Source organism: Siniperca chuatsi, linkage group LG7 (genome assembly GCF_020085105.1).
Source record: "Siniperca chuatsi isolate FFG_IHB_CAS linkage group LG7, ASM2008510v1, whole genome shotgun sequence".
NCBI lineage: Eukaryota > Metazoa > Chordata > Actinopteri > Centrarchiformes > Sinipercidae > Siniperca > Siniperca chuatsi.
The window spans coordinates 5,269,884-5,293,587 of NC_058048.1; the positions used below are offsets into that span (position 1 = coordinate 5,269,884).

At 40.1% G+C, this 23,704-nt stretch overlaps 1 pseudogene; it reads left to right on the forward strand.

Moving 5' to 3' along the window:
* LOC122879062 lies at positions 1-23,704 on the forward strand (annotated as a pseudogene).

The following is a 23,704-nucleotide window of genomic DNA, read 5'->3' on the forward strand; positions in this document are numbered from 1 at the left end:
ATGTTCATTTGTGATTTAAAGTTTTAAAAACAAAGTGAAAATATTATGAAGCTCTTGAGTTTTTTCAGTAAGAGTTAATGGCTTTCTTGGTGTTGTTTCTGCACAGGCTCCTTTAGTGCAGAATGAAGTGGTGCAGAAGTTGGAGGTGTGAGGTGACAATTTTTACTCGAAAGAAGTCAGGAAGGTCATGATCAAAGTCTATCATCCAATGACATTTGTCCAAACAGATAAACAAATCTACCTCCCTGGACAAACAGGTAACCTTGAGCTGATTATTTATGATGTTGTATAGTACAGTATGCATAGTTTATAGTCTCTTTTGGCCCACTGCATGCTGGAATTAGCTTCAGAGCCTCTATGACACTGAACTGGAATAAATGGAGAAGAAAAAAATTGAAGAAATGAGTCACTTTGCCTTTGATTGACTTTTTTCTAAAGTTAAAGAATGCAAGACAGACATGTTTTACACTGTAGATGAGCTGTAATGTAATCTCTTTGTATTTCTCTCAGTGCATTTCTGAGTCATCACACTGGACACCAAGTTGAGACCTGCCAATCAGCTGGTGAGCTGTCTCTCCTTTCTTTTAGATCTCATTCATGAACCACAGTATTAATGACACTGTTTGATAATGGCACAGGATTTAATTTGTGCCCCAGTGAACCTGAATATCAGCTCCCGATAAAGCTCTGGGTCAATAGTACAACCACAGCCCATTTAGCTAAACCTGCCTGTGCTGAGTTGAAGGTCTTTGAACATTTCTGCTGTTGATGTTATAGCGGGGAAATTAAGCCATCGTCTTGCAGGGGTATACTATACCTTGAATGATTAATGGAAGTCCCCGCCCCAATACAGCCGGTCTCGTTACCTTCGTATGTAAGTAGGTTTTTAACTATCCTAAGGTGTGGTGTTATTAATATTAACACTATCAAATATGACAAGGTGGGCTCCAGAACCTCTTTCTGGCGCTGCAGCTACCTGGAGTGTAAGTGTGCACCAGTCTGTTAGCTCACGTTGACTTCAGCACAACTCTCTCCTCCTTCCCATATCTAGCGGGATAGGTGAGACTCCTTAAGACCTTAACTAATGACATGAACCAACATGCTGAGCAGCAATAACATATTTATCCACCCTCGTTAAATGAATTGTGTTATTCACTTTTCTTATTTCCAGTGTGAGGTCACCTGTAGTAATTTTCCTAAATAAAAATAAATGTATCAAATCTCCAAAATGAAGTAAAAAATCTTCCAAATAAAATTATACTTATCAGGTCCCCAAAATGAAAGAGAAGTAAATACCCTCTTCTTACTCCACAATTTTAAAAACAAAACAAGTGAATTAACTATTCACATAGAAAACCAAATATCTTACTAATATTCTTGTATGAAACACAATGTCTCAACTTAAACCTTTGTCTCAGTCCATAAAGTGTCCACGTTTCTGAGTTTCCATAAAGTGTCCCTGTTCCCGAATTCATGACTGGTGTTTTGTATGAGCAATGCCTCATGCACAACAGCGACTGAGTCATTGTTACAGTCACATATTCAGTTCAATAAACATAAAATCAACATACCGCTGTTCTTTATATAACGGTAGAAACAAGAACAATATACCAGTCTGCTGGGCCAAGCAGGGAAGGATGAGATGAGTTACTGGCAGAGGTAGTCTGGATGGCAGGGAAACCCTCAGGGTAATTCTCCTAAGAATCCCTTCTTCCCCCTCCTCGACAACATGCTGTCATGCTGAACTACCACTGCTGAGCTGCCTGGAGTGGAGACCTTGACATAGAACTCCTGTCTGCTTTCCAACGAACTCCACTCACCGTCGGAACCATAAAATGTCAGCTTATTCTGACAGCCAATGCAACTTTCTGGTACTTCTCAGAAACCTTGTTGCAAGTAAGACTCAACCGATACAGATGAACAACGTGGTCTCCCCTCTCGACACTTCCTCATCCTCCCTGCTAAACACTTGGTACACACCTCTGCCCCAAAACAGAGAGAGAGGTCAAAGCAACACAGCACCTTTACTCCTGATAGGACAATACATCTGTTCAACAAAACGTCATTACACCAGCTTGTAAGAATACTTGTATACCTTACACTGTGATAAATCTATTGACCCCTTTCAACACTAGTTTCTCATTTTATAGCACAGAATCCAATTGAAAACCCTGAAACTATAATACTAAAAACTAATGGTATTTGTATGTTTTTACAAAAAGACTATTTGCTCAGCAAGACAGATACTCGAAAAAAAGTTTTATGTCAATGTTTGTTAAACATGTTTAAATAATAAAAATAAGAAAATAGAAGTAATATTAGGAGCTATAGTCTACAATGACTGTCTTGGACTATATAAATAGCTGTATACTGATTGGAAAACATCAGAGCACAGATGGCTAATGCATCGTTGAAAATTATAAAGAGTATGGTTTAGACCTGCTCTATAGAAAAAGTGCAATGAGAACTCATTATTATGAATTGCTACTATATAAATAAAATTGAATTGATTTCTTAAATAAAAATAATTGACATGCAGTTTATCACCTTAACCTGGACTCATTGGGAAACTGTATGATGGGCAGGACACAAAGCAGCTTGTCCTTTAACAAAATTCTCTCATTCTTTTTTTGCAGTACAAATTCATCAAAATTAAGGTAAGACTAAAATGAAAATACCTACACTTTAACACACTATATACTGATATTCTATTATATATAAAAGTTACTTTTAAAGTTTGATTCATATACAAATCTTAATGCAAGATGGGTTTATTTGTGTGGTTGTCTTTTCGGAAAGTCAGCATGTTAATTAGCATGTGCCTTATAAAAGTAATTCTCAACCTGGTGATCAGGACAAGATAAAAAGAAAGACAAGACATGCTGACATGTTCACAATGACAGTGCTAACATTATGGGAATTTCATTAGTTTTGAAGGCATTTGTGCATAAACCAAGGTGTTGGACAAATTTAAATTTTGATCTCAAGATGGCGCTTGATGAAAAGTCACCAAAGTTACTACAATTTATCTTGAGGGGAAGTCATTATGGTACATTATCTGAGAACCATGGATGTCTGTATAAAAGTAACAGAGTAACAATGATTCATCCTTTGGGGACCATAAATGTCTGTACAAAATTACATGGCAATCCATTCAATAGTTGTTGAGATATTTCAGTCTGGACCAAAGTAATAATACAAAACATACCATAATAAGAACAGGAAGTACAAACATAACACTTGTTCTATACATGCATTGATTGATCATTATCATATCATACATATGATATGAGTAGCGTGGGTCACAATGGTAAAAAGACAAAAATAACTGTGGGTCTGACACTAGATTTAGAAAGTTAAAGGAGGGGTGGAGGGTGAAGCTGCAGCTCCTTGATATGCCCAATGAGAGGCTGCCAAGTACAGTCAAATTTGGCAATGGTCCCATGTAGGGTTTGTTAAATTTTTTTCCAGTTTCCTGAAGTGCAGTATGCTGGCTATCCATTGTGAGTGTGTTGGGGGAGAAGCACTTTTCAACTTCAGCAATATCAGGGGCCTAGCCAGTAAAGTTAAAAATGCAAAAAAAATAGCAGTGGGGAGAGGGGGACATCCCTGCCTCATACCTCTACATGTAAATACATGTTCTTCCTATTTATTTTATTGTACAGGATGCTTACCACAACAGGATTGGACAGTGGCTGAACAAAACATCAAATGGTAAAATATTGCAGCTTTCTTACTCCTTGAACTCTGAGGCCCGTGAAGGAATGTTATGTCAATTGACGGAAAGAGAACACATTACATCTTCAAGGTGGAGAAATATGGTAAGTTGTGGTTCCATTTTAACACTCATGGTTTGCAATTAAGCCAGAATGCTAACAACATTTTTTTTTCCAGTTTTGCCTAAGTTTGATGTAAAAATAAATGCATCTGATAAAATAAGCATTGGGCAGGAGGAATTCAAAGCTGAAGTATGTGCAAAGTAAGTAACTTTTCTCAACAAATGACTAATTATACTCTTAAATAAACTAAAAATAGACCCAGTTTGGAGAGTGAATGACTCATTTTCAACAACTAATTGATGATTTTTTTGACCATCTAATCATATATACATATGGACAGCCTGTGCCAGGCAGTGTTGGAATTAAAGTGTGCCGACAAATCGCACTATAGGATTAACAAGGACTATCCTGAGATAGCAGCCCTATGCTACAAGAAGAAAAAGCAGGTACAGTTGCTTCAGTATAACGTCTCTAATGTATAAAGTCTCTTTGCTGAAACATATGCTTATACAGTATGCATGTATACACTGTACACATTTAGCATTACATTAAGCCAGACATGTTTGTATATTGTATTTTATATACCTATCTTACCTGTCTAAACTACAAACTGGGGCTTTGGATCTCACTGTATTTAATCTAAACAGCCACTGGCTTGTACTTTGGCCAGAGAAAGCTGAATTCCGAAGAGCCTGTGTCAATCTTTAATACCCTTTAGTTAGGGTCATGCGCTAGCTGACCTGCTAATATGCCCTATGTGTGTTGTGCAATGTTCACTGATTAAAATTCTGCATTTCTGGGGTTTCACTTTTAGATCTTTTCAAACCAATACTCAGGCTGTCATGTGTTTACGTAAGGGTCTCCTCTATGTTGTTTGGCTATATACAAAGTTGTTTTTGAATCACAATGGGAATAGCTTAAAGGGGCAATAGAGGGCCGAAGTCCCTCCCCTTCCGGTGTCCCCCATGGGACCTTATTTTGGAAAAAATATGTTCTGTAGTCAATGGCGAGAGACAAATAATTTTTTGATCCTGTTTGAATTGTGCCATGAATTACACATATGATGTTTGTCAATTTAAAAGATCATTTTGCATGTCAAGAAAGTCGCACAGTAGGTTTGTCGTAGTACCATTTAGTTTTGTGTGGAATCACTCAGTGAACTACATCTCTCGCCCACACAATATATGTTACCAGAACCAACATGGCTGTCCCTTGTAACTAACTTACCTGATGTGTTTTATCCAGCGACTCCTGGCCCTTTATCAGCTGGGAAGCAAAAGAACGAGCAAGACCCGTTGCTCGCGTTACTAAATCCGGTACTTTGTACATCTATGTATGAAACACATATGCATTGTAGCTTCTGGCCGCTTGTGGAGAGAGAGAGTCATGACGCCACCTGCGCGACTTTCGGGTGTGTAGTCTTTCTAATTACATATTTTTACAGTCTTATACTTAAACAGTTTTACAACAAAGTGCAACTTTCTTGACTTGCAAAATTATCTTTTAAATTGACAAACATATGTGTAATTCATAGTCATCGTAACTCTCTATATGTCGTAGTGCACGATCAAAGAACCCCAAATGCAGAACACAACGGAACAGAGCTGGGTTAGGTTGGTAACAGTCTTTATTGTAGCTGTTCTAAATACTGTGCAGAAGTCTGGCGTAGTTCTGTCTCCTCAGAGGACACGGCCGGTCCGGGTCATGGATGAAGTGGCAACGTTCCGGACGGAGACAGGGGAAGCAGGCTCTGGACTGGCTGGTGTAGTGGGGTGTGCTGAACCGGCCAGGCAGTGGATCCGTGGGGGATGTAGGTTGGACCCGAGAGGCAGCAGGCTCAGGAGGAGAGGTTGGCAGAGCAGGCAAGGCAGCTGGCTAGTGTAGCATGGCAGTTGGTACAGGAACAGTCTTACAGAGATCTGAGGAGAGATCGAGTAGCTCAGATCACCGGCAGAGAATAGCTCTGTGACAGAGACAAAATGAAGTTACAACAAGGCAAAACTAGAGCGTACTATACACTTATCTTTGTTCGTACAAGTGTACGGAGACGATCCTGCCACCACTTGATCTGACGGTAGTATTGATAAGCTCCGTCGTACCAGTTCTTTTATCGGTACTTTTAACGTTTTGGTGTGATTTATTATCACTCCGCAGTGGCGCAGCCTGTTTCCTGCTCTCTGTGTTGGGGGCTCCTCCACATAACGTTACACACACACTGGCTGCGATGGACAGTAAGTGCAATAAAACCTTTGTGAGTAAAGAACCAATACTTAATCAATACACCTGTTCAACAAGCATGAACATGTAAACATGTAGAAAGCAATATTTTAATCTGCTCTGTCTGCAGGCTCTCTATGTACGCAAGCGCACACAGCGCGCTAGCTCGGCTAATAGAGAATTGTTACAAGCTAAAACGAAAGCTATCTGTATGTATTGTTAGTCTAACTGTTTAGCTTAGTTTGCCATGTATCTTAAAATTTGCCAAATTCTTGTAAACTTTGCTGCTGGCTGAGACAGAGAGGGAGGAAATGATGCCCCCTATTTGTTTGGAGCATGTGGCCATGTGGCCAATTATATATTGCCCCTTTTAAAGGAATTGTCCAACATTTGTAATTATACAATTTCTGTGGTCTGTGAGGAAACAAGGCCAAAAAATAATAATAAAACAAATAGTTTTGAATTCTGACTTTGAATACCCATTTAACAAATAAATATTAAAATACTTAAGAACTGTGTTGCACATACATATACAGGTATATGGTATGTACAAGATGGTGCAGGCACAGGAGAGAGTACACTTGTGCAGTGATTCCTAACCAGGCGTACATAGAGAGATTTTGGAGTAGCTCAGTTAATTAAAAAAAATATATAAATTAACAACCAAATCCGATTATAAATTGTGTGATGCTGAAATTTAGTAAATGTATTGTCACAGTAACCAGCTACAAAAAAACTGATTGCACACTACACACCACCCACCAACCTGAGTCAGCTTTAACACCTGAGTGTGTGAAAACTAGCAAGTGAGCAAAGTTGAAATAGTTAGCGAAAAAGTAATGGATAAACGGTTTAAATAGTTAGCTAAAAGTAATTAATAAACAGTTGAAATAGTTAACTTAAAGTAAAAGGATAAATGGTTTAAATGTACAGGTTCTGCCTCTGCAAGTGGTAGTAGTATGAAGGCAAACTTGATCATACCGACCTAATCAGTTGTATGAAAACAATTGTGTAACAATATTAAATTTTATGTAAGTAATTGTGTTAAATACATAGACTGTATAGAAGAAGTAGACGTAGTCACTGTGACGTCACCCATTGGTTTGTGGACTACTGTTCTGAAGCCTCGAGACTGGCATTTTGGCCGTCGCCATCTTGGTTTTTTGCAGGGGGTGGAGCTGGGGAGCATAGCATATGCTAAGTTATCAGCTAACGCTAGTGCTAGCTAGGTTAGCAAGGTGCATTCGTAATTCACGTTAACTGTGATATTAATTGGGATGCTATTTTGGCTAGCGAAAAACAGAATGTACTTACATGAAAAAATTAACAGCCGACTCCTAGAGTGTATTTTAGTACAACTGAATTCTGAACAAGACATTTATAGGTGACCAAAATGTTACAGTTAACTTTCATGAACTGAAAACACACTGTGAAAGGGTCACTGTTAAAGTTCTTAGACGAAAACACCGACAGCACCCAAAAACAAGTTCTCATCAATGGACACGCATCGCCTCTATCCTGATTGAGAGGTCGCTGTGGTAGCGACTTGTCAATCACAAGGTAGCCCCACCCTAAAGCATACCCTGCTTTATTGTCTATTTTACTCTAAATGGGACCATAATTTACAAAATGAACATCATGCTGTATTGAAGAAGACTTGAAACTAGCAATTGAGACCATCAACTCATTAGGAGCATGTTTACTGAGGTAATAAATCAAGTGACAAGTAGGGTCATTTTCTCATAGACTTCTATACAATCTGACTTCTTTTTGCAACCAGTGGAGTCACCCCCTGCTGGCCATTAGAAAGAATGCAGGTGAAAGGGAATTCTGCATTGGCTTCACTTTTCAGGCCCTGAGGTCACCACATGGTTAAATAACATCCCAAATCAATTGAAATTAACATGTTTGGATGGTTAGGGGTATTTGAGATTATCTGACAGGGCACTGGGGGTACATCAGGCAGGAAAGGTTGGTGATGTGACATTGCAATGTCGCAGCCCAGGCTCAGTGAGCTAGACAGCGGCGGACCACACACAATTGAATGTATTTTAACCAATACTTTATTGAAAACTAAGGCAAACCTAACTTAATAAATTAGTCTGCATACAAACAGTACATACACACATGTATCTACATATTGGTTACAACAGATTTCTTATCTTAGGTTATTGTACTTGCTAGGCAGGCAAGAAAGGCTGTGCCACTTTTACCTTCACGATGTCCACTTTCACAAAACTGGCGAAAAGGTGCTGCTAGATAAATTGGATCTCACTGCCAAAGTGGAGAAGGAGGGGACAGGCAAGTCTTTATATACTGTCTTTTCAAAAAGATAATTTAAACAATGTGGAAAACACGTAGTTGTAACAGGGAGCCTTTTCTTAAAGGTATTTCATTTTCACAAGAGAAGGGAATATGGATTTCATATGTTGTTGGAAAGCTGTCCTTCATTGACACACCCAAGATTTATGACCAACGATCAAATGTGGAGGGCAAAGTAACTGCATGTGGTCTTCACTTCTTCTGTGTGCAAATGAAGCCATGTGCATTCTCAGTGATACAACTTTGTGCTTCTAACAGGTTAAAGCAGTTTATTACAATAACTGACAGTGATGGTGTCGCCACTTTCTAATTCAGCACAGCAAATATTAAAGGGGACATCCGCCTCCATGTAAGTACGAGGTAGCACTAAAACTACAGTGATCTAACATGTCAGGCACATGAAAACTCTTTCAGGAAGATGATCAATGCTTGATAAGGTTTCTCCTTAAGATAGCTGACTAACTAGGGTGGCTTTATATAACCACAGGATGAGATTACACATTAAACATCTGAGTTTGTCAGGCAAGTGAGTGCGAGGCAACAGGGAATGGACCCTGCATACAATCCAGGCAGACAGGAACAGTTCAGTGAGTCAGATCCAGAGAGTGGCACAACTGGTGAGCAGGTCAGGAACAGGCAACAGATCAAAACACAGGAACAGGTAACAAGAAAGCAGGTTCAGGTTTAGGCTGCTGGAATGCAAAGGCATAACAATATTGACAATCCGATGCTGACTGGGGAGAAGGGGCTGGTATAAGCACTGACAGGAGTAATTGGGGAATGAGGAACAGGGGGTTGAGGGCATCTTGTGGATGGATGTAGATGAATGTAATTCCAATGTTCACTCTCCCTTTAGTTCTGCTTTATTCTCCTGAGAAAAATATCTGTCTCTTTAGCTGTTAAATGCTCCACTATGTTCACCACTATGTTCACCAGCTAGTTGTTAACTATTTATTAGGTCTACTGAGAGTTATTGTCAGGGCTGCAAAATGTTCCATTGCTGCATGTTTACTGGCATATTTATTGACAATGATCATGGGAATGAGGAGCACAGCTGATCTAATTTGATAGCAATCCAATCACACACTCTTTCTGCAAGAAGCATTGCATTTAGCCTGAGATCCTCGGGCCAGGAGCTTTTGGTTATTCCATAGCCCAGAATCAAAACTAAAGGTGCACTGCACTTTCTCTATTCAGGCGCCTGTACTTTGCAACAGAATGCCTGAGGAGATTAGGCTAGCAAAATCAGTTTCATATTTTAAATCCCTTCTAAAAACACACTTTTAAACTGGCTGCTATAAACAGTTTTTGACCATTTTTTAATAGTATTTCTGTTGGTGTACTTTTAGCTGTGTCTGTTTACCTCATATATTACCTTTATTTTTATTGTGTATTGCTACTGCTGACAAATGCTATACAGATAAAGTTATTATTCTTATATAATGGCATCAGCTCAATGAAAAGGTCACTGAATTAAACATCAATTTGGAGATGTTTAAGTACATGGTTCACCCATGGCTTAGTGGTTGAGATGCTTCGAGTCTGGCTGAGGACCTTTGTTGCATTTCCCTCATTTACTGTCATCTCTCTACTAGCGCTATCTAATAAAGGCATAAAATACCCCCCAAAAAAGTTATTAAAAAAGAAGTTGAAGTACAATACACTACAATACACAATTGTGTCACGTTGACAAGATCAATTTGTTTGCGTGTCAGGTATCGCTGGAGTTTTCTCCATCCTCAGCTGTCCCAGGAGAGGAAAGCACCATGCAGGTGACGGCCCAACCAGACTCTCTGTGTGGTGTGAGTGCTGTCGACCAGAGCGTCCTCATCAAGGAGCCAGGGAAGACTCTGGATGCAGACAAGGTAACTGCTGGAATCAACCAAGTGACCACTAATCTCCATCAACAATCAGGCAGCATTAGTACAGGTGGCAAACACATTGATTCCTCATGCTCGGCTCAGAGCTGTAATGTAATCTCTATTCATACATCCCTCCGTTTTCCTCCATTTATCTGTGTCCGGGTCTCGGGAGCATGGGCAAGGTAGCCCATACATCCTTCTCCCAAGCTCTGTCACCCAGCTCTTCCTGGGAGATCCCAAGGCATTCCCAGGCAAGATGGGATATGTAATCCCTCCAGCATGTTCGGGGTCTGCCCCATGGTCTCCTCCCATTTTGACATGTTTATGTTTCACAGGAAGGCGTCCAGGAAGCATACTAATTACATCTGTCTACTTAAAAGACAAAGGCACTACTGTGACAAGTATACTTTATGGCCACGTTTCAGGATAAAAGAGTACACCCCAAGAATTCCCTAATTGTAGGAACTTAATGAAACATTTGGCCATTTGTTTCCTTGAATCGTACCTTTCTTTTCAGATATTTGACCTGTTGCCTGTCAGAACAGCATCCTATATTTCATATGAGCTTCAAGATCCTGTAGAATGCTTGCATGTGAGACTTAGAAGATATGTTTTGCCAAACCCCACACGAATCGAGAAAGAAGATGCTCATACAGTTTTCCAGGTAATTCTTATGCAACATTTTCAATATTAATATACAATATAAAGAATATTGCGAAAGTTTTTGTTGTTGTACATTTGATTAACTTTTCAGTGATGTCTGTATGTTGTTGGATTATTTAGAATGCAGGGCTGAAAATGGCAACTAATTTGTTTATTCGAACGCCTACATGCCTCAATTTTAAAGGACAAATATACAAACAGACACCATGGTGAGTTGTTTTGTTTTTTTTGCTCTATCATGCTAAAATTTACCAACATTAATTCAGTTCACATTGTCATTGTTGGGCTTTGCCTTTGGTAGAATATTGTGTTGTTTCTTTTCAGTTGTTCAATATAACTCCGGCGACTGGGTTGTACCCTGTCCTGCTGTCCCCCCACCAGTAGAGACAGTCTGCACTTTTTTCCCTGAGACTTGGATATGGAACCTAGTGGAAGTTGGGTGAGCTTCTATCACAAAACTTGCACACTATAACAACTGTCACAATGTGATTCTTTTTGTAAGATAAATTTTTCCAAGACATTTTGCCTTGTAAGGCATTTTTGCCCTTATCTGATAGTTCACTGTATAGGAGACAAGGGGAGAGAGAGGGAAATTACATGCTACAAAGATTCCCCAACTGTAATCTAACTGGGAACATCATGGTTACATGGTATGTGTCTTAAACCACTCAACCCTCAAGACGACCCTAGAATGTTGTTCTTTAAAGCTGCGCTAATTTATTTTTTCATATTAACAATTGACCATATGACTATGTGTAATGTGAAAGGGCTTACTTGTAGTGATGAACCCAAAATGAAATTATGAAAATTATCATTGGACTCTGAAGTTCAGCTCTGCAGAGCATTTCAGCATCTTGTGGCTTATTGTTTTGGTTTTACGGCCTGCAACTGTTTTGGTTCACTCTCACCATCATCAACCTCATTTCCAGCAGCAGCAGGCAGCACATTGGAGTATTTAGCAGCAAAAGAGCCAGGAGTTGATAGAGACCAAAACAGAGCTAAAATATAAAGAATGTTGTCAGAGAGCCAGCCGGCAAGGGTAGCATAGCAGGAGAGACAGGTTAACAGGCAGGTAGGGAACTGAAAGGAGACTGGAGCTGCGATCACCGGAACAGGGTAAGTCTGAGGCAGAAGAAGACCAAAGTCAAAAACGAGGCAACTAGAAATATCTGCAAAGATACTTATCTTCATTGCGCGCAAGGCCTTAACGTAAGAGTCTTCTTCTTCTTCTGTTGATTTTTATGGCGGTTAGCATCCCTAATTGTGCATTACCGCCACCTACAGGATTTTAACAGCTTCACAATTTAAACTATTTACAGTGTCCACCCAAAGTGATCCCTTGCCATAGTCCATTCTATAACCCAGACCCCATTGTCCCTTCCCTCAGTGTAACATCCAGATCCTCTCCAGATATGTCCACAACATTCAAGAACCTTCTTGCAGCGTCCAGCACCATCTTAATCCTTTCTGACTTCCCCTTTATTTCAGCCGCACAGTTTATAACCATGGCAATAAATGCCAGAAATCGTTTCTTATCCATACTGATGCTCTGATTTTCTCCATTTCCTTTCTTCTCCTTTTCCTTTTGTACTGCCACCATTTCACCGTTTCTCTCCATTCTCTTAGCAGCTTCAGCGTATGACATTCCCATTTCCGCTCTGATCTTATTCATTTTTACTTCCTTAATTCTTTTTGGACACTGTGCTGATCCCGTATGGTGGTTTCCTTCGCAGTGCAGGCACTTTGCTTGCTCTTTCTCCACTTTGCACTTCTCCACGTTTTCCTTCCCACATCTCCCACATCTCCTGCCTCCTCTACATACTGCAGCAACATGTCCATATTCCTGACAGCAGAAACATGTACATATTATGATTGTCAATTTTCGCTTTTTCCACCCAACGTAATGCAGCTAAAATTGCAACCATCTCCACTGTACAAACTGCTAAATTATTAGATGTTCTTCTATTGATTTCAATTCCTCTTGGTGGAATCACCACACCCATTCCTGTTACCCCTGTTTCAGGGTTCTTAGTGCCATCTGTATATATTTGAGTATAGTTTTTATATACTTCAGTAATATAATCATTAAACACCCCAACCAGATCAGCACTTTCTTCTTTCCTTTTAATCTCTAATAGATACCAATCTACCTCCGGACATCTCATCTCCCATGGGGCTATCACTGGATGTACTATTGAAGAGCTGATTTTCATATCAGATACACCAAGCTCTTTTGCTGTTTTATTCCCTATATGACCAAAGTTGTCCTTTTTACTTCTCTCTTTCCTCCAGCATTCCTTCAGCACTTCTTTTGTGGGGTGCGATTCCTTATACCCCTGCAAGTTAACCCAGTAATTTGCTATTATATGCCGCCTCCTTAGTTCCAGTGGCATCCCTCCTACCGCTACCTGGATAGCTGAGACAGGCGATGTCTTAAAAGCTCCACAACACACTCTCAACACCTGAGCCTGAATCACATCCAATTGTTTTAAATGAGATCTAGCTGCTGAAGTATACACTATACTGCCATAGTCCACTGTAGATCTTATCAGGGACACATAAATTCTTTTCAGTGCTTGGCAACTTGCCCCCATTCTCTACCAGTCAAGCATCTCATACCATTTATTACTTTTTTACTTTTTTCCACTATTCTTCTAATATGATCTGCCCATGTTAAACGGGGATGCCCATGTTCCTGCTCTCTCTATTTCTTTCCCATACATCCTTATTTTCAATCTTTCATCTATCCTTTTATTAGTAAAGAAAACACTTTCCACTGAGAATCTACATCCCCATTCTTTCCACCACTTTATCTACAGCTCCTTGCACTTTCCCAACTACATAATCCATATTTTTCCCCCTCATCCACAGAGCCCCATCGTCTGCAAAAAGTGACCTACCTATATCAGCTGGATATAATCATTAATCATTGTTATGAATAGTAGTGGGCTAACTACACTACCTTGAGGTGTACCATTTTCTATAGTGTACTGATTTGACAGTTCTGATCCTATTCTTACTTGGATATTCCTTTCACACAAAATGTTTTATCTGTTTTATCCAATTGAAAACTCTCCCTCCAATCCCCAACTTGTGTAACTTAATTAGAACTCCTTCCTTCCACATCATATGTAAGCTTTTTCTATATCCAAAAACACTGCAATTACTACCTCTTTATTTTCCTGGGCTTTCCTTATTTCATTTTCTAGTCTAACAACTGCATCCATGGTACTCCTACCTTTCCTAAACCCACTCTGATAATTTGCTATCTTTCCCTTCTTCTCAAGCTCATATGATAACCTTTCTGTTATCATTCTTTAATTTGCATACATTAGAAGTTAATGCTATTGATCTATAGCTGATGGGTTTTGATGGATCCTTGCCAGGTTTCTTTATCGGAATTACAACTGCTTCTTTCCATGTTTTTGGCAATCTTCCAAGACTATTATACAGATGCAACAATTTCAAAAGCGCACTTTCTCCTAAATTTTTTATTATCATATAGCATACCTTATCTTAACCCAGTGATGACGATCTTGACATTTTTATTGCTCTCTTCATTTCTTCCATTGTAAATGGTTCATCTATTATACAATCTACTTCCTCCTTCCTTTCTAATATCCCTGGATAATGACTTATTTTCCCCTCTCTTCTACTTCTTTCTTCGTCTGATAGGTTTTCTGAACTATGTATCTTTGCAAATGCTTTAACCATGCTCTCTGCTTTTTTCCTATTTGACACTGCTGAACCTTCCTCTGTTACTATAACCGGGTATTCCCATTCCCTTCTATCTCCTCCCATCCTCTTTATCATTCCCCATACTTCGCCCACTGGAGTTGTTCTACCTATCCCATCACAAAAAGTCCCCCAGCTAGCCCTCTTAGCCTGTCGTACTGTTCTTCTCACTGTAGCCTGTGCCTACTTGTACGGTATTAAATGTTGCATATTATTGGTTCTTTTAACTAATCTGAATGCTTTATTCCAATCCCTGCTGACATTCCTCTGTCCACCATGGTACCAATTTTCTCTTCTACCTATTTTTATTTTTTGCAATAGAACTCTCTGCTGCTATTATAATTGCTGATGTAACCTGATTATTCAATTCATCGACATCTTCAAAAACCTCCATCCTCATTATCGCCTCCTCATTCAATATCTGGAACTTTTCCCAATCTGCCTCCTCAAATATCCATTTCGGACTTCCATCACCTGGTCCCCCCCCCCCTTCTCCAATTGAACAAACAACTGGGTAATGATCGCTACCTATTGTATCACATGTCCAAATCTCCCAGTTACTAAAACCAGCTAGCGAGTTAGATACTAAGGTAAGATCTATTGCTGATTCTTTCCCCGTATTTACATTTATTCTCGTACCTCTACCATCATTCACACATACTAAATTCCTATCCTCCATCATCTCTTCAATTACCCTTCCATTTGAGTCAGTATGAGTAAGTAGCCTCCCCACACTGTACTGTGAGCATTAAAGTCTGCGCACCATACCACTTTATTTTTGTCTTGACCTTGTATTGTCAATAAGTTATTCAGATCCAAACTTTTGCAGGGATTGTAATAATTTATTATGACCACCATCCCCCCCATCCCATCCCATATTTCCACACATTACACATTCCTGATCATCTCCCACACCCAGTTGTCTATATGGAATTCCTTGCTTGATAAATGTAGCTCAACCCCCGCCTTTTCCAACATCTCTATCTTCCCTTATCCCTGAATATCCATAAATTATAAAATTTAGGTTTGGTTTCAGCCAAGTTTCTTGAATACAGATTATGTCTGGTTTCACTGCCAGTGTTTTAATGAAGTGTTTGAATTCCTGACCATTAGCCAGTAAACCCCTGGCATTCTGTTGTAGGAGGATTATCATAATTAAGATTAACCAATTCATGGTACATCCTGACTTGACTGAATGGCAAGGTTTTCCCTCACCTCTTGCCACATCAGTCCTATTAATCCAAGGTGATACACCGCTGCTTTAACTACTAGCTGAATTTGATCATTTTTAGATTTAACATCCGCAGTACTATTAATAACACCTGCAATGAATGTAACCAGGTCTCTTTTATCCACGTCATTTGATCTTTTTTCCTGCTCTTGGTTCCTGATTGTCCCTTGACTGTTACTACCTTTGTTCTTTCCATTTACCATACTTGCTGCTTCAGCATAGGTAATCTTTTTTTCTACTTTTGTCTTCTGGATTTCATTCTCCCGTTCATACTCCCCCCCCCATCTTGCACATCTTCTCTGCTCTTTACAGCTCCTAGCTGTATGACCAAATCTTTGACAGTTAAAACATCTCAATGGTTTTGGAACATAAAATCTCACTGGGTAACTCAAAAAACCCAGGAACACCTTCTTTGGTATATTGTCTTCTTTAAATTCTATCAATACTGTTTCACTTTCCTTTTTTACTCCTTCTCTTGTTGTTTTCAACCTTTGAGCTTTTATTACTTTTCCTCCTTTGATGTTCTTCTTGATTTCCTCCATTCCTACACTCATTGGCACTCCTGTGATGACTCCTTTACTTCCAACATAATTTTTCACCCCCATTTTCCCTGAGCTTTCATTTTAAGAGCTTTCTCAACTTGATTTTCATTTGCACATCTTATCAGTAGATTACCATCATTTGGCACCTTTGCGTATATTATTTCTCCCACTTTATTCGCCAGGGCTGTCAAAGTAAATGGGTTGATTTTCTTCATGTCACTTTGCGATTTCTCATTAAATCTTACTATGATTGTGTACTTGTCAGGTCTTTCTCTTTGAATTCCCTCTATCTCGTCATCTTCATTCTCCGATTTCTCTTCATTATCACTTCTAATTCTTTTACTCCCTTTACCTTGATTGATATGTATCAATCTCCCTATTTCCCCCTCATTCTCTTCATCCCTCTCATCATTACAATCCATATCAGCCCAACTAGCATTACCTACCTCTGATCCATTCACAGAACAGTCGTGGTCAACCGCCTCACAAAAGATATTTTCACCTGGACTTGTTTTTTCCGTAAACTTCCGACTACTATTTTTCCGATCTTGGCCTGCTGACACTGCCGCCATCTTTCCTGGCGTTGGTAGTGTGGTTGAGCCTGGTATTTGAGCTGTGGAGACTGATGAGTAATTGGAGTCAGGTGAGCCGGTGATCAGCAGCAGGCAGGAGACCAAGGAGCCAGACCAGAAGACATACACACACACACAGACACCCACATCTTGGGACGAACAGAGGACACACAAGAAACACAAGGAGAGGAGAGCCCACAGGAGCACGCAGGGATCGGACGGGTATGGTGGCTGACTATGACATCTGTCTTGTTCCGTTCACTGCTGATTTACCCTGTCTTAAGTTTTTTGCAGTACGAGAGCAGGCCAAATGTCAGTAACCAAGTCACCAAAAACAAGAAATGAATGGTTATGAATTTCAGGAGCCAGTGCCTGATAATGTTTGAGTGAATGTTAAGGGCTACAGTTAGTTTTTAAAAATGTGTTTTTATTCCTTACACTACAATACATGTACAAGTAAAATCTTTTGGGTTTTTTTTTTATCTCAGTGAAATCCACCTTACTAACAAAACGTTGGAACACTTTTGGAATTAACAGGATCTGAAGAAATTGTTAATGAAGTTTCACACTGTGTGTGTTGTGAATGTGTCTGTGACTGCTGAGGCTGTGGCATCCCACGCTTCATGTGACAATGAGATTGTGAGCGTGCCAGACAGAGGTCGTATCGACGTGGTCACAAGATCTCTCATAGTAAAGGTCGGTACCTTAAAAACAAGGTGACAAAGACAAAGTTTATCCATTAACCATTATTTTTTGCATTTAATACAAGATGGAAACTTTGGAACTCATATTGTTTCTTCCTCTCAGGTTGAGGGAACTGAGATGACAAAGACCTACAACTTTCTGCTCTGCCCAAAAGGTCGGTATGGTTGACGTCAAAGCCAATTTTGAGGCATTGAAGATTAATCTTATTTCCAGTCTGACTTGCTGCCATTGACCATCCTAATCTAAAGATGTCAATCTAAATGACATCTTTGTTTTAGTACTAAGCTCTACTTGAGTTTCTCTCTGTAAGGTGTTTGTTCTGTCTGTACACAGGGGAAGCTGTGACAGAGGAAATAGACATACAGCTCCCTGAGAATGTGATTGATGGATCTGCCCGTGCTTCACTATCAGTCCTGGGTAAACTAATAAATTCATTTCGAGTGGTGGTTTAACCAGACAAATCCTTGTCTTCCAAAACACAAATGACTGTGACATTCTGATCTGCCACCGTTATGGTTTGGTTAGGAGTCATGATGATGACTTTTTTTTTTTAAGTACCAAAATCAATGCAGATTTTTTTCATTTTCAAACTTCAGCCCCAGCCCACGCTAACTCAAGTGACATCACTTGAGGAAATGTATCAGATTGCATGCAGCTCCCTCTGGAGCCACAAAAAGCTTTATACCATTTTTTTCACATATGCAATAGTACTCCCCAACACCTGTAAACAGACTTTGATCTGGAAAATCTGTGGAGTTCCCCTTTAAGGTTAGGGGACCTTTGTAATCTTAGTTTAAAGACTCTGGTAAGGTTAAGGAAAGATCATTATTATGGTTAAAAGAAACCAACCTACTCCCTCAGAGGTTTTGCAGCAATATAACGTCAAGCCACCCAATCAAAAATGAAACTGAACATTTTGGCTGGAATGGTCTCAACTGACAACTCATATTCAGAAAATGGAGTAGCCTAATCTGGTTATTCTCTGATTCTTATGGAGTGGTGTGATCAAATAAACTGCAGGGGTCACAAAACTGAAATTTTAATTAGTAACAGAGGCTGTCAGTCCCCAGTAGAATGTTCCCTCCTCTGTCTGCCTGCAGACTCTTCTCAAAATGAGGTGCGTAGTAAAGTGCAACATTGGGTTTAGCAATGTAATGGGTGGAATGACTTTAAAAAGAAGATGGGGCGTCTCATGTCTAAAATTAATTTTAAAAATATTTCCACCTCCTCTTTGGCTACCGTAGGCGACTGCCTGTCTAAAAACGTTCCCTGTCAGAGTAATAGTTTACCAGGTAATGTGATCAAGGTTCGGCACTAACAAGCCGTAGCACAAAACTAGAGTCACCAGAATGTGAAAACAAACTCTTGAGATTTTTGTTCTTGTTCACTTTTAATATTAAAACCTGTTTCCCAGATTTCTCTCCACTATAACATCCCAACTCCTACTGATGTCACCACTCAGTGTGGAGGTCAAACCAGAGGCCGACTGCATCAGCACATCTCACAGACCCAAACTCATTCTGAACATCTCGTCCTTGTAAGTAATTATTATTAAATTATAGAAGAATACTGCAATTCTGGACAACTGATCCTCTTTATCCAAGTAACTGGTAGTGGATGGACATGTGGGAAATGTTAACTGAGCAGTTTCTAGTCACTACTTATCGCAAACATATCATGAATTATGAAATGAAACCCTGGCAAAGTCTCAGATTTAAAAAAAAAAAAGTCTCTATGCATACAACTAATACAACTGTGCAAGGTGTGCAGGACAAAGCCCAGGAAGTGATTTCTTAATGTCAGTAAAATCACATTTGTATGGTTGCATTGCAGGTACAGTGGAAAGGAGAACAGTACCAACATGGTGATCCTGGATATCAAAATGCTCTCTGGTTTTGTCCCAGACCCAGAGTCATTGAAGAGCGTGAGTTATTACAGTGACTTTAACCTGAACAGAAATGTTTGTCAGTTGTTGATGATGGCAAAGATAACCCAGCTGAATATCATCTTCTCACAGCTCAAAAGGGCTCTGCTGGTGGATCGTGTTGAACAAAAGGAAGATCATGTTCTCGTGTACATAGAGCAGGTGAGAAGAATTCACAGTGAGGAACATTAGATGATGCTCTCCAGATTTGTTCTTGAGCGTGTCGTCTGTTTTTCTTCCAACAGTTATCGAAGGACATACCCATCAACCACAGCTTAGAGCTCGTACAGGAGCTCCCAGTGCAGAACCTAAAGCCAGCCGTGGTCACGATCTACGACTACTACCAGCCAAGTAAATCAGATACTCAGCCCTCCCGCACAAACCATTAAACATATTTCAGTGACTACCAAATCCTACAATTCAAAACCTTTGTCTATAATGTTCCCTGGAAAGGAATGAACTTTGGCTGTTTTGTTTTTTTCAGTCTCTTTTCTTCAAATTCTGCTTTGTTTATTCTTTTTCCTCTCAGGTGACCAGGCCGAGACAGAATACATCTACCCTTGTGCTGCAGGTAACAGTCTGTAATAACATGATTTCTGTTATTACAGGAACATTATTTTACAAAATGAAAGTTTTCTTATTAAAGTATTTCCTCCAACCAACATGAGATGATGCCACCTGAGCCCATTGCTTAATTGTAGAATTTTCTCAACATGTCTGTTTTTTAATGCTAATTTTATGATGAAATGACCAAAACTATGTTTATGACATAAAATAAAGCTAGTCTTTTGATGAAACTGTTCATCTTAAAGTGACTTCTTTACATTTTTCCTTTCATTTGCAGCTTGAAGACTGATGTGTGCTCTGTAATCTCAGTAACATTTTAAATAAACCTCAGTTTAATTTAAAGATACGTTTACAGTATTACCACCTTATAAAGTTGATATTTTAGCAAGTGTTGTCTATTTACACATCCAGCAAACACAGAACAACATTAGCATGTATTTAGAGTCTGTTTCTGTATTTTTCTGATCATCTTGTGAATGTAGGTCCAATATACACTTCTACACACTACTCATTTTAGCTCTGTTTTGGTCTCCACAAAGTATCTGCCTCTTTAGCTGCTAAACGCTCCACTATGTTCACCAGCTAGTTCAATTTCACATTTGAGCAGCTACAATCAGCAAATGTTTGGCAAGTTAACTTCACTTAAAGATGTTATGGTACACTGTGGCTGGACCAAAAAGCACGAGTTTAAGTAGTTTCCGTTTATTGTAAAATACAATGAGTAACCAGGAGTGTGGAGGCAGGCGAGAGCCTGGTGAGGTCAGGCTGGCGGAGCAGCGAATATCTGAGGTGAGGTCTTCCTGGAAAGCAGGTGAGTAACTTGGAGGCAGGTGAGAGGAACGAACCTGAACACAGGGAGTCAGAGAGTTAGTCAGGGGTTCAGATAACATGAAAGCACCGCTTTCAGCGAGGCCGAGGCGTAGTGCCACACAGGTAAATAGACGATCTGGCGAAGACTGGTGAGAAGAGCCGGGTAGATATACTGCCAGGTGTTGATTGGTGAATGGAGAGCAGGTGGGTGACAGCAGGTGAGTAGCAGGTGTGTCAGTCTCTTGGCAGTTCACCGGAGGCCACGTGCCCCACACACACACACACACACACAGGCAGACAAACACAGGAGGGGAACCAACAGACAGAGACACTAGGAGTGGTACAGCTGTAACCTGACAAAAGATGCATTCATTGATTTTTTTTTTTTCAGCAACTTACTGTAGCTGCAGCGAAACGAGCTGTAAACACGCTTTGTAAAGTTAGAATGGCGGACATGTTAGCAAACAATTAGTAGTAAAGCTAGCGTTCATTTGGATTTTGGTAAACATGGGACTGGTATGTGTGAGTACTGTAATATACGGGAAACAGTAGAATGTGTAATTCTCAATTGTCCTAGGTACGAGCAGGAAAGACAGGTGCTAAAAACAGACTGAGAAGAGATTTCATCAAGTCTGGAATAAAGGAGTTACTGTAATTGAATTCAGGGCATGTGGGGCAATATTTAGCTTTTTGGAAAAGTCAGGATTTAGGAGAAGAATGCAGGGCAGGCACAAAACCGTTCTGATCCACACTCCATTTCAGAAGGTGGCGCTAATGCACCAAAAGCTGTTTGCCGACCGCCATAAAACATCAGAAGAAGAAGACGTTCCCGTGGGCAGGACAGCTTGCTCCGTGGAAAGATGCCGCAGTAAGTGGAGGAAGAGTAGAGCTTTTAAACCCAGAGTGGTTTGCTCATCGTCCTCTGACCCGCTCACGATGCGGATCCTCCGCCGCCAAGGGACGAAGAACAGCTGAGGCTTTGGTTAAAAGCGCGACATTTGGAAAAAATCCACCAAAACGGCCGCATGTTTGTTTGTTACACTTAGTTGATGGAACTCCAACAGACCAGCACCCTTTTCCAGAAACGTTCCTGGGCTACGAGGTCGCCGTTAAGAAGCCGGGGAACAAGTGAGGCTGCTTTACTACTGTTTAACGTTATTCATGCAAGTTACCGTACAGGTAAAAAAAGGTTTTATTGACAGAATAATAGAAGCATATTATTGGCATGACATGTAATGGTGCTGATCTCGTGTATTTGCCGATCACACAGGCTCCGAGCGAGAGCTTTCCCACTGTGACAATAAGCCAACTAGCTGCGTTGCCTTTGATTGCTACTCCACGCGCTGACGGTCTGCAGTCCGGCACTACTACAAATGAAATCGGTAAATAATAGCTGATGATGATGATGATGATGATGATGATGATGATAATAATAATAATAATAATAATAACTTTTGGAGATCGGGTCAGTAAAAATTGTTTTAGCACTTTCAGATCCACTAGCCAGGCAAAAAATGTTAGTTATTCTCTGTTGTTATTATTAGACTAAACGGGCTGATAATGAGTGTCTGTTTATATGTACATGTCTTGCGTTTTGACTCACATACAAAACCAACGAGCAAATGATCAATAATAATAAACTCTAAGCATGTATTTTTTTTGGGACTTTTCTTCATCACAGATGATGTTGTACAGCCGGCCACATCAAACCCTATAACGTGGAATTTGAGGAACCCAAATTAAAAGCTGTGCCGGCGGGAAGACTCCACAATGAGCGATCAGTTGCTGCCTGATGCCGCTGAGGTCCACCACATGTGACAAAGGGACAGTGTTGCAAGGAACCCCTTTACAAAGGCTTGCTGCTTTCTTCCCCCAGAACCTTTTCCCTTTTGTACAGTTGCAGCTTTCAGCTCGATCCTGGCACAACCTGCATAATCAGCTGTTCGGAAACCAGTCTGCAGAAGCCCCGAAACCTCCACTCCAGGGGAGAATCTTATAGCCTTTACTATGGGCAGAACACAGTTAAGTTCATGGTTGCCATTGCACCTTGTGGTTTGATAATGTTCATCTCACCAGCATATGGAGGAAGGAGCAGTGACAAGTTCATCACCTCTGACTGAGGGCTCCTGGAGATGTACTTAATGAGAGGAGGGTACGGTTGACCATCCCTGCCTTCACAAAAAGGGGATTTCCACTCTCAGAGGAGGACACCACTCGCACCAGAGGGATCGCAAACGTGAGAATACACGTAGAGCGCGGGGTCTGCAGACTGAAACACTTCATAATACTGTCAGAGACTGTGCCAGTCGACCTCGCCCCCAAGATGGATAAAGTACTGTGAATCTGTGCTGCTCTCTGCAGCTTGAATGAGAGGACGCAGAAAAAGAAATGAACACTGCTACTATAATGTAATATATATGTACAATAATATGTTCGCTTTTGAAGTCAGAGTAACTTAATATTGATCAATAATATTTCTCTTCATAAACCTTCTCATTTTGTAATTATTTGTTTCTCTTTTCACAATAACAAATGAATAAATATCTTGTACATTTCCAACCTGTGGGGAAATAAGTCCCAAACCAAAATATGGGTAAAGCTTGGCCCCTCTGGTAAAAAGCAGGGGACTGCAGCGGCCACCTTCTGCTGTGATGTGATGTCACTCTCATTGTTGGTCATTTTGTTATGCTTACAAGTATATACTGTATGCTTACTGTGACCTTAAATTACCAGTTTGTTGTAGCTTTACAAAAATAAATGGGAGTAATTACTTCA